This window comes from Dromiciops gliroides, chromosome 3 (assembly GCF_019393635.1).
Source record: "Dromiciops gliroides isolate mDroGli1 chromosome 3, mDroGli1.pri, whole genome shotgun sequence".
NCBI lineage: Eukaryota > Metazoa > Chordata > Mammalia > Microbiotheria > Microbiotheriidae > Dromiciops > Dromiciops gliroides.
In genome coordinates, this window is record NC_057863.1 from 381,347,169 (window position 1) to 381,356,813 (window position 9,645).

Below are 9,645 nucleotides of genomic sequence, written 5' to 3' on the forward strand. Positions count from 1 at the left end.
GCAATTGGGATTAAGTGACTTGCCCAGGGTCACACAGCTAGTAAGTGTTAAGTTTCTGAGGCCGAGTTTGAACTCAGGTACTCCTGATTCCAGGGCCGATGCTCTGCGCCACCTAGCTGCCCCTAATGTATTTTTTTTTTAACCACTTCAGTGCTATACTAAGTTGGTAATATATTGTAGTCTATCCACCACTGGAAAAAAGCCCCCACCAAAATCCGACTTGAAAATGGAAGTTAACCCACTACTTAATGTGAATGAGCAATTAATCATGCCTATTTCCAGATGTCCTAATTTTTTATTTTTTAAGCTTTGACATTTTGTTATTTTAAAATTAGTCTAAGGACTGATTTGGGGTTTATCAAGAAGTGGATGAAGGATCATTGGATTTGAAGTTAGTAGCTGAATAGATGTATCTCAGATCTATCTAATCTTGGGTAATCAATAAGCATTTTTAAAAAATGTATACTGTGTACTAGGCATTGTATTAGTTGCTGGGATTACACATACAAAAGTGACCTTATAGAGTACATTTTAATAAAAGGATATAATATATTGGGAGTAGTTACCGAGTCAAGATCAGGCAGATGGAGGACCAAATGCAAAGGATACTATATTACTATGCCATTTTCAGTGTCTTTCATTGCTTATTCTTAGAGGAAGATGTAGAAGGGAGTAATGGCAGGGCAAGTAACAAATACCTGTACCATATTATGTCTTTGTCTTTAAAGTGGATGGGATCTGAAACATTCAGAGTTGGCTAAATAGAGTAGGTTAGATGAATTTTTACTTACTCTGCATGTCAGTAATAATAGTAGTTGACATATAATGGGTTAAGATTTACAGAGCACACTTGAAGCTGTGTTATTTGGGTAGTGCTGGGAAGACCTGGGTTCAGATTCCACTCCTGATACTGATCACAGGCAGGTCACTATGCTGAACTTAGTGTCCTTATCTATAAAATGGAGATGATGATTAACAGGGTTGTAAGGTCCAAATGAGTTAAAGTATATATAACATGCATTGAAACTCTTAAGATACTAAGTAAATGTCATAGTTCTATAGACATGTATGTAACCATTACAACTTTGGTCACATAGCTATTAAGTGTTGGGAGTGATAGTTAAACCTAGATCTCTCCTGACTCCAAGCCCCTAAGCATTTTTCATTATTTCATTTAACTTCCTTGTACCACAGTTTCTTTACCTGGAAAATGGGTAAAGAAGAAATATACTAGTTATAAAGTTATTCCCAGAGCTAATTCCTATGATTTTATCAACATATAATGCATTTCGATTTTATTAGAACAGAGAATTTGCCTGTCTACAATTTGCAGTAACTATGCTAGTGTTTTGTAGGATTCATTTTTATATTTAGTGATATGTTTAGTTTCACCCCATGAAAGTATTTGAACTTTAAGAAGAAAAATAAACTATAGTAACTTCTGTCATATTCAGAGATGTTTCAGATAAATGTCAATCCAATGGATTATTTTTTACCTCATGGATTTGGTTATACTTTATGCAGTTTGCAGCCCATTCAAGCTTGCTCATCTTATATGCCTCGATGTCAGAAATTTTCCACAGAGATGTCCAATATTCTGGGGACATTATTCACATGTTCTTCACATTGTAAGGATATTAGTGTATCATACAGGTTGCACATTATTTATCCCTTGCTCTATGTGTCTAGTCCTCTTGGTACCCCTTACCCCACCCTCCCTTTTTTTAAACTTAAGTTGCCTTTGATAAAGTTTATTACATCACTTCGTAATTATTTGTTTGTAATGTATTATTCATACCAACCACTTCCCTTTTGGTAATGCTCAACTTTAAACCTTAGAGACTAATGTCCTATGACACCCAGCCGCACATCACCATGGAAGGAGTTAAAATGTATTAAAAATCTGGACTTTTGTTTCAGGGGGAAGCTTGGGATCTTTAAAAGAACTATAATCCATCTCCCAATGGAAAGTAAGGTCTTTATTTGATCATAGTATAGTTTGTTGTACATTTGAAACATCTGGCCAAGTACCTTTTTTTTTTTTTAAAGTGTTTTTCTGAACTTCATCAAATAGAATCTATAAAAACAGGATTATACGTGAAATTATAGCTCTATTATGTACAGTTTTCTTTTTAAGTATTTAAGATCATCTATAGATTTCAAAGCTATTTTCCTTCTCTTTCTGTTCTTTTCTCCATTAAAAAGATGATCTAAATGACCCTCGTCATTTTAATTTGCTTTCTTATTTGGGACTCCTTATTGACTTTTTGACTCACTCCTGTGGCAGGAGATTGGGGTGGAGGGAGGGGGAAGAAAGACCTTGTAACAATATAACTCCGGAAGGAAAGAAACACACTTCTATTAAGCAGCTGCTTGGGCACTGTGGCAAGTGCTTTACAAATATTTGATTCTTAGAACAACCCTTTGAGGTAGGTGGGGTCATTCTCATTTTACAGTTGAGGAAATGGCCAGACAAGTGACTTCCCTAGGTTTGTCCAGTGTCTGAGCCTGGATATGAACTCAAGACTTTAAGACTCCAGACCCAGTGTTATATCCATTTTGCCACCTGGATAGTCAAGGAAAAGGAATTACTACTTTGCCCGTACCTGAAAATATGCCTCATTATTGGTCTTGAATCCATTCCCTCTGTTAAAAGGTGGATAGGAAGCTTCATCATCAGCCCTCTGGATTTGTTGTTGGTCATTGCATTGATAAAAGTTCTGAAGCCTGTTGCAACTTTATAATGTGGTGAGTTTATAAGTTGTAGTTATGCTGAATTTACTGAATCCATACAAGTCTTCCCAAGTTTCTCTGAAACTGTCCATTTCATCATTTCTTGTGATGCAATAGTATTCTTATACCGCAATTTGACTGGTTCCCAATAGACAACTCTTAGTTTTTATTTCTTTACTATTTCAAAAAGCTGCTATATATGGGTGTTTCTCTATTTGATCTTGATGTGCAGACAATGATACTGGCTGAAAGGCTGTGGACAGTTTAGTAACTTTAGGGCATTATTTCAATTTGCTTTACAGAATGGATATACCAATTCACATCTCTGCCAACAGTGCATTAGTGTTCTTGTCTTGTCATTTTCCATTTTTGTCACCTTCTAATCTGATGTGAAGCCTCAAGAACTTCCTTAATTTTTATTTCCCTAAAAGTGAGATAATGGAGCACTTGTTGTGTGTTGATTTCTTCCTTTGGAAAATGCCTGATCATAATCTTAGGACCATTTATCTATTTCTTATAAATTTGAATTAGTTCCTTATACTCATTATGCACTGACAAATAAGCTCAACAGGTTACCCATCTAGCTGCCCATCTAGTTAAGACAGTGAATGTTACTTATGTTTCCCTTATAGATAAAGTCAGTTTATTATAGATCTTACTTAGAAAGCTGCAGTGTTCATTGGCTTGATGCAGGCAGCACAGTGTCAACCACAAAGAATAGTATCTGGAGTAACATTTACTGAGAACAGTCTCTACACTGAATGCTTCCAGAAGGCTTGGTGAACACCTTTGGTAAATATATGTCTCCTCGTGACTTTCCCCATGAATTATGTTAATAATCAGTGCAGTTGAACAAAGTTATTTCATATTTGAAGATAGATAATTTTTGCATGCAGAGAGCCTTTAAGCTGACATTTTGCTTTACTGAATCAAATGCTATATCATAGTAAAAAAGTTCAATCCTATATTTTCTATATCTCTTCAGTAAGCAGTGTGATTGAAAAGATATTTTATACAGATAAAATACTGTTTGTAAAACCTTTATCTTTCTAGTTACTTCATCAGGTATGGCCTGGATATATGTATAGATTCTCAATAATAGTAAAATAAGTTAGATTGTTCAACATTTAATTTCCTGTTATGTGCCATGTATTATGCTAGGATCTATGGATGCAGACAGCAGTCCGTACTCAAGGAATTTACAATCTATTGGGAAAAACAACAGGCACGCAAGTAAATACATAATACAAGATAATTCAAAGGTAAAGAGGAAACACTTTATAGTTGGTGGAGGGAGGGATTAGGAAAGGCTTAATTTAGGACATGGTATTCAAGCTTTGGAAGAACTAAGGAATCCTACCAGGCAGAGATGTGGAGGGCCATCTTGTACAAAGGTACAGAAGTGGATGGTGGTGTATTGTGTAAAGAGTAACTACAATGTGAGTTTGGAAGGGATAGGGCATGTGGTAGGGAGTAATATATAATAAGTGTAAAGGTAGACTAGTGGTAGTTTGTGAAGGGAGTTAAATAAACAGAGAAATTTATATTTTTATCTGGGAATCAGTAGAGAGCTTTTTGAGCAGGTAAGTTGTAAATGTGCTTCATGATAACTGTCAGCTGTGGAGAATGAATTGGAAAGGTGAGAGACTGGTGTGGCAGGGCAATTATAATTAGACTTATTAGTCAGCAAGATTTACTAAGTATTTTCTATGTGCCCATCTCCATCAGAGGTGATGAGGACCTGAGTCGGGTTGGTGGCTCTGTGAGTAGAGAGACAAGGATGGATGTGAGAGATGTTGTGAAGATAGATTCAACAGTATTTGTCAGCTGATTAGCTATAAGGGATAAAGCAGAGTGAGAGATTGAGAGCAACTTTGAAGTTGTGAACTTGAGTGACTAGAGGATGGTAGTGCTATTGAGATTAATGAAGTCCCAATAGGGGTGAGTTTAAGAGAGCGATAAATTTGAGATGTTTTCAGAACAGCTATTCATAAATGTCTAATAGATGGTTGGTGATATGGGTCTGAAACTCATCTTGATAGAGATAATAGCTGAACCCAGGTATGATGACATCACTGAGGGTGGACATAAAGCAAGTCTGTGTGTGTGGGGGGGGGGGGAGGGACACACAGCCCCATTGGACTCCATTGGCAATCTCCATTGGAATTCTATAGATCCCTTCTCAGAACAATGCTTTCAAGTGCATGAAATAAAATACATAGCATTACAAAAGAAATTATATTGAAAATAGTTATTTAAGTGTTTTTAGTTATTAAAATTATTAAGAAGTTCATGGATCCCAGATTAAGGACTCCAGATACAGAGAAAGAAAAGACGAGGGTTTTAGATAGAGCTTTAGGATCTACAGTTTGGACGTGGATGGCATTCAGTGAAAGAGTACTAGACAGGTTAGAAGAAGAACCAAAAGTAGTGTCAGGAAAATCTAGTGAAGAGGAGGGTAGTCAACAGTCAGTGTTGCAGAGAATTCAAGAAAGATGAAGATAGAGAAAAGGCTTTTGGTTATTTTTTTTGTAGGATAAGTTCCAAGGTTTTTCCCATTCCTTTGGTGTTATCCCCTTATTTGATATGTTTAGAATCAACAACATCAGAATTGTATTGTGTTCAGCACAACCTTAATGGGTTGTACATAACTGATGTCATCCGGCTACTCTCTCCATCTTTGTTTCAATATGGCTTCTATTTAGTAAGTATATGGTGGTTCCATTGTCCTTGATGCAAGGTTTGTCATAAAAATCTTTACAGATATTTTCCATCTTTCATGAGTTTTTTGTCTTCGGGTTTTATTGTTAAATGCCTTTAATGACTTTTTACTGCCTGTTAGAGTGGAATTATGGTATGGAAAATGGTATTTGCAAATTTGAATTGCCTTTTAAAAAAAGTTGGTGTCGATGTTTTTGTTGCTGTTTAGAGTCAATAATCAGTAAAGAACAAGCTGCCTTCTGTTTGTCATATGTTAGCACAATTTTTTGAATCATTTGAGTATAACATTTTGGTTTGTGAAAAATTTTTATCTTTTGAAAATATCCATATTTATCAAAAGAGATAGCACAGTTATTTTTCTTGTAAGCTAGAGAAATGTCCTCTATCTTTCCAGCATCATTTATCAAGGATCTTTTGGTTGGAATAAATTTGATAGACATTAAAGTGTAGTACCCCATTTAGGTTAACTCCCGCTTAACTGATGCTCATACCTTCAGGTTGGGGTTCCGCAGGTGAGTGGCTACTATTCCAGGTTCAACCCTTTGTATGTGGCTATACTGCTAACACTGTAGCTCTTGTGTTTCTTTTATGCTTCCTTTTAGTAATTACTCTTGCTCATTTATATTTAAATGCACATTTAACAGATAATAAATAATGGCAAGAATACATATTGATAAATTATAATATTTTGACCAACATCAAGATATTGAACCAATATGACTAATGTCACCATCCAGGTAACCTCTAATTCTTGAAATATCAGTAGTTGACTATATATTATATCTATATTTATCTGTTTCAAGGTAACAAGTTTTTTTTGTTTGTTTTGTTTTGGTGGGGCAATGAGGGTTAAGTGACTTGCCCAGGGTCACACAGCTAGTAAGTGTCAAGTGTCTGAAGCTGGATTTGAACTCAGGTACTCCTGAATCCAGGGCTAGCACTTTATCCATTGTGCCACCTAGCTGCCCCACAAGTCTCTTTTCTTAATTCTTTTTCCTAAGATAAAGTTGGAAATAGTATTCTCAGAAAAGAAAAATCTTTTTATCTCTCTGTCTTAATTTATTCTCCACTAGTGACAAGAAATATCTCTTCATCTTCTCTCAAATTAACACATAGTTATATCTTAACACAGATTGTTGAGGAATCTTCACAGATAAAAAGTCAAAATATACAATCTTCCTATAATTCCATAGGGAAACTATATAACAGTACAAAATCTTATGTAATCACAGTAAACACACCTTTATGACTCTAGAGTGAGATGCCATTTCTAAAATGTCATGCACAGTTGCCAACTTTCCCCAAGATTAGATTTGCTCTTAAAGCTACAATAACAATATCATTGCTATGATAAAGATTTTTGAAACAAGAATTATATTCTGCCCTGTAGTCAAAAGTTTCCAGCCCCTTAGACTAAGGATCCATCAAAGCCACAGTAATACTAATTAATATGTGTTAAATACACATATATCAATGCAAAGTACTTGGTAACAGGATGCTGATTATATAAAGTACCATAGTGGCTTATGATTACTACATGAATACTTTTCAGTGTTGATTCTGAGACATTTCCCAGCTCAGTCTGATCCAAATTAGTTGTGGGATACATCTGTAAAGGAAGTATTAAGTGTCCTGTCCACTAAGAACAAAAATCAATAAAGAACTAAGATTATAATTAATCTGATAATTATTTTAGTTGGTCTTTCAGTCAGCTAACTGATGTAAGGGGCTAAAATTCTAGCTATACTGTCTAAAATATCTAATGAGTGGTCGCCAATAAATTATAAGCTTTAGCAAGAATTTGGAATTTTTAAGCATTTATTAAGGAGAATAAGAATTTGGTGAAGAGAGAGAGAAAGGCCTAGATTCTTCTGTCTCTCGTGGGGAGCCACGAGAGTCCTGGTGAAAGAGAGCAAGAGAGCCAGCCTCGCCCCTTCTTCCTCCCACAAGCAAATGTCACTTTCTGACATCAAAGAAAAGCCTCATGGTTTGCCCTCAGATGCCTTCTCCTCATGGTGGAGCTTTCCTACAGTAGCTCTCCAGCAGGTGGCGTTATTCTAATCGTTACACTGACCAACTGATCAACTAGGCTCTGTGAGCCTATATGAAAAACCAATTCAGTCATCTCTTAATAAGTTAGTTCAAAGAAGTCAAGAAGAAATCCAGCTATGGAGGAAGAACTTAGCTATTAGAGAATTCTCTCAACTTTCCTTGCACTTCCAACACAGTGTGGGGGGTGGGGCAGGTGTTAACATTTTTCCTTTCTCCCTTCCAGTGGTAATGCCAGCAAAAGCATATGGCAACATTTAGTAAAACTGGAGCCCATTGAGTTAGTGAAACAGAAAACTTGATGCCAACTGGGGTCCTACTTAAAAAATTATAGGCCTTTGGACCAAGTATTCTGCTGGTCCAAGTGTGTGGCATCTGGTTCCTTTTTTTTTTTTTTTTTTTTGGTGAGGCAATGTGGGTTAAGTGACTTGCCCAGGGTCACACAGCTAGTAAGTGTCAAGTGTCTGAGGCCAGATTTGAACTCAGGTCCTCCTGAATCCAGGGCCGGTGCTTTATCCACTGTGCCACCTAGCTGCCCTGGTTCCTTTTTCAAAAGCATGATATCTTAAGCTAGGATTTCACCTGTGTCTAAATATGGAGACAGTGGAAATTATGACCAGGCAACAGAGTTACAGTAGGGAGCAAACTTGAGAATCCCAGGAGAATGATATATCCCATAGAGATATCACTCCCCAAGAAGGATAATTGGATGACAGTTTGAGAGGACATCAGGGGCTTTGCATTATTAGAGGCACAAGTGGCCCCTTGCACATGTATTAGTCATGTGTGTTCTTCAGATGTGACTTTTTTTATTCTATTCCATGTGTTGCCACTCTTCCACCAGCACTGTGTGCATTTGTGGAAGCATATACCTTGGGTTTAAATGGGTGGTGATGTATTACTACTCTTCTTACTAAACCACACCAGTAAATGTGTTTGCCTTGAGCTAATTGTGTCTTCTGACTAATTATTCAGAATGTCCACCCCAGTGGGGTCTTATGGACCATAGTTTTAAGGGTGTGGACCCCCAGAGGACCTTGTACTTGGAGTAGTTATACCTTGAGGAATTCAACCTATCAGTGTGAGTTTTGTTTTGTTTTGTTTCTAGATAGGGTATAGGCAGCACTTTTGTTGTTCAGTCATTTTTGACTCTTGTTTTGGTCCCATGGACCATAGCATACCAGGACTATCCCCCAAAGTCTGGCCAAGCTCAAGTTCATTGCTTCTTTGACACTATCTTATCCTGTCCCATCCCCTTCTCTTTTTGTTTTCAATCTTTCCCAGAATCAGGATTTTTCCCAATGAGTCCTGTTCTTACCATTATGTGGCCAAAGTATTTACACTTCAGCTTCAGAATTTGTCTTTCCAATGAGTAGTCTGAATTAATTTCTTTAAATATTGATTAATTTGATCTCCTTGGTGTCCAAGGTCAAAAGTCTCTAGCACCACAATTTGAAAGCTTCAATTCTGCAATACTCAGTTTTCCTTATAGCTCAACTCTTGCAGCTATGCATTGCTGCTGGAAAAGCCATAGCTTTGACTATATGGACATGTGTCAGCAAGGTGATGTCTCTGCTTTTTAGTATGCTGTTCAGATTTTCCATAGCTTTCCTTCCAAGAAGCAAGCATCTTTTGATTCCATGGCTCCAGTTGCCAGAATCTGCAGCAATCTTTGAGCCCAAGAATATAAAAACCAACATTGCTTCCATTTTTTCCCCCCTCTTTTTGACAGGAAGTGATGGGATCAGTTGCCATAATCTTAGGGTTTTTTTTTGTTTTGTTGTTAAGCTTCAAGCCAGATTTTACACTCTCCTCTTTCACACTCATCAAGAGACTTAAGTCTTTTTCACTCTCTGCCATCAGATTGGTATGTCTGCATCTCTGAGATTGTAGATATTTCTCCCAACAAGATTAATTTCACCTTTTGATTCATACATAGTGGCATTTCACATGATGTACTCTGCATATAAGTTAAATAAATAAGGTGACGACATATAGCCTTCTTGTATTCCTTTTCCAATCTTAAACCAATTAGTTGTTTCATGTTTGATTCTAACTGTTGCTTCTTGACCTGCACATAGGTTCCTCAGGAGACAAGTAAGATCATCTGGCACTCCCATCTCTGAGGCCTTGCCACATTTT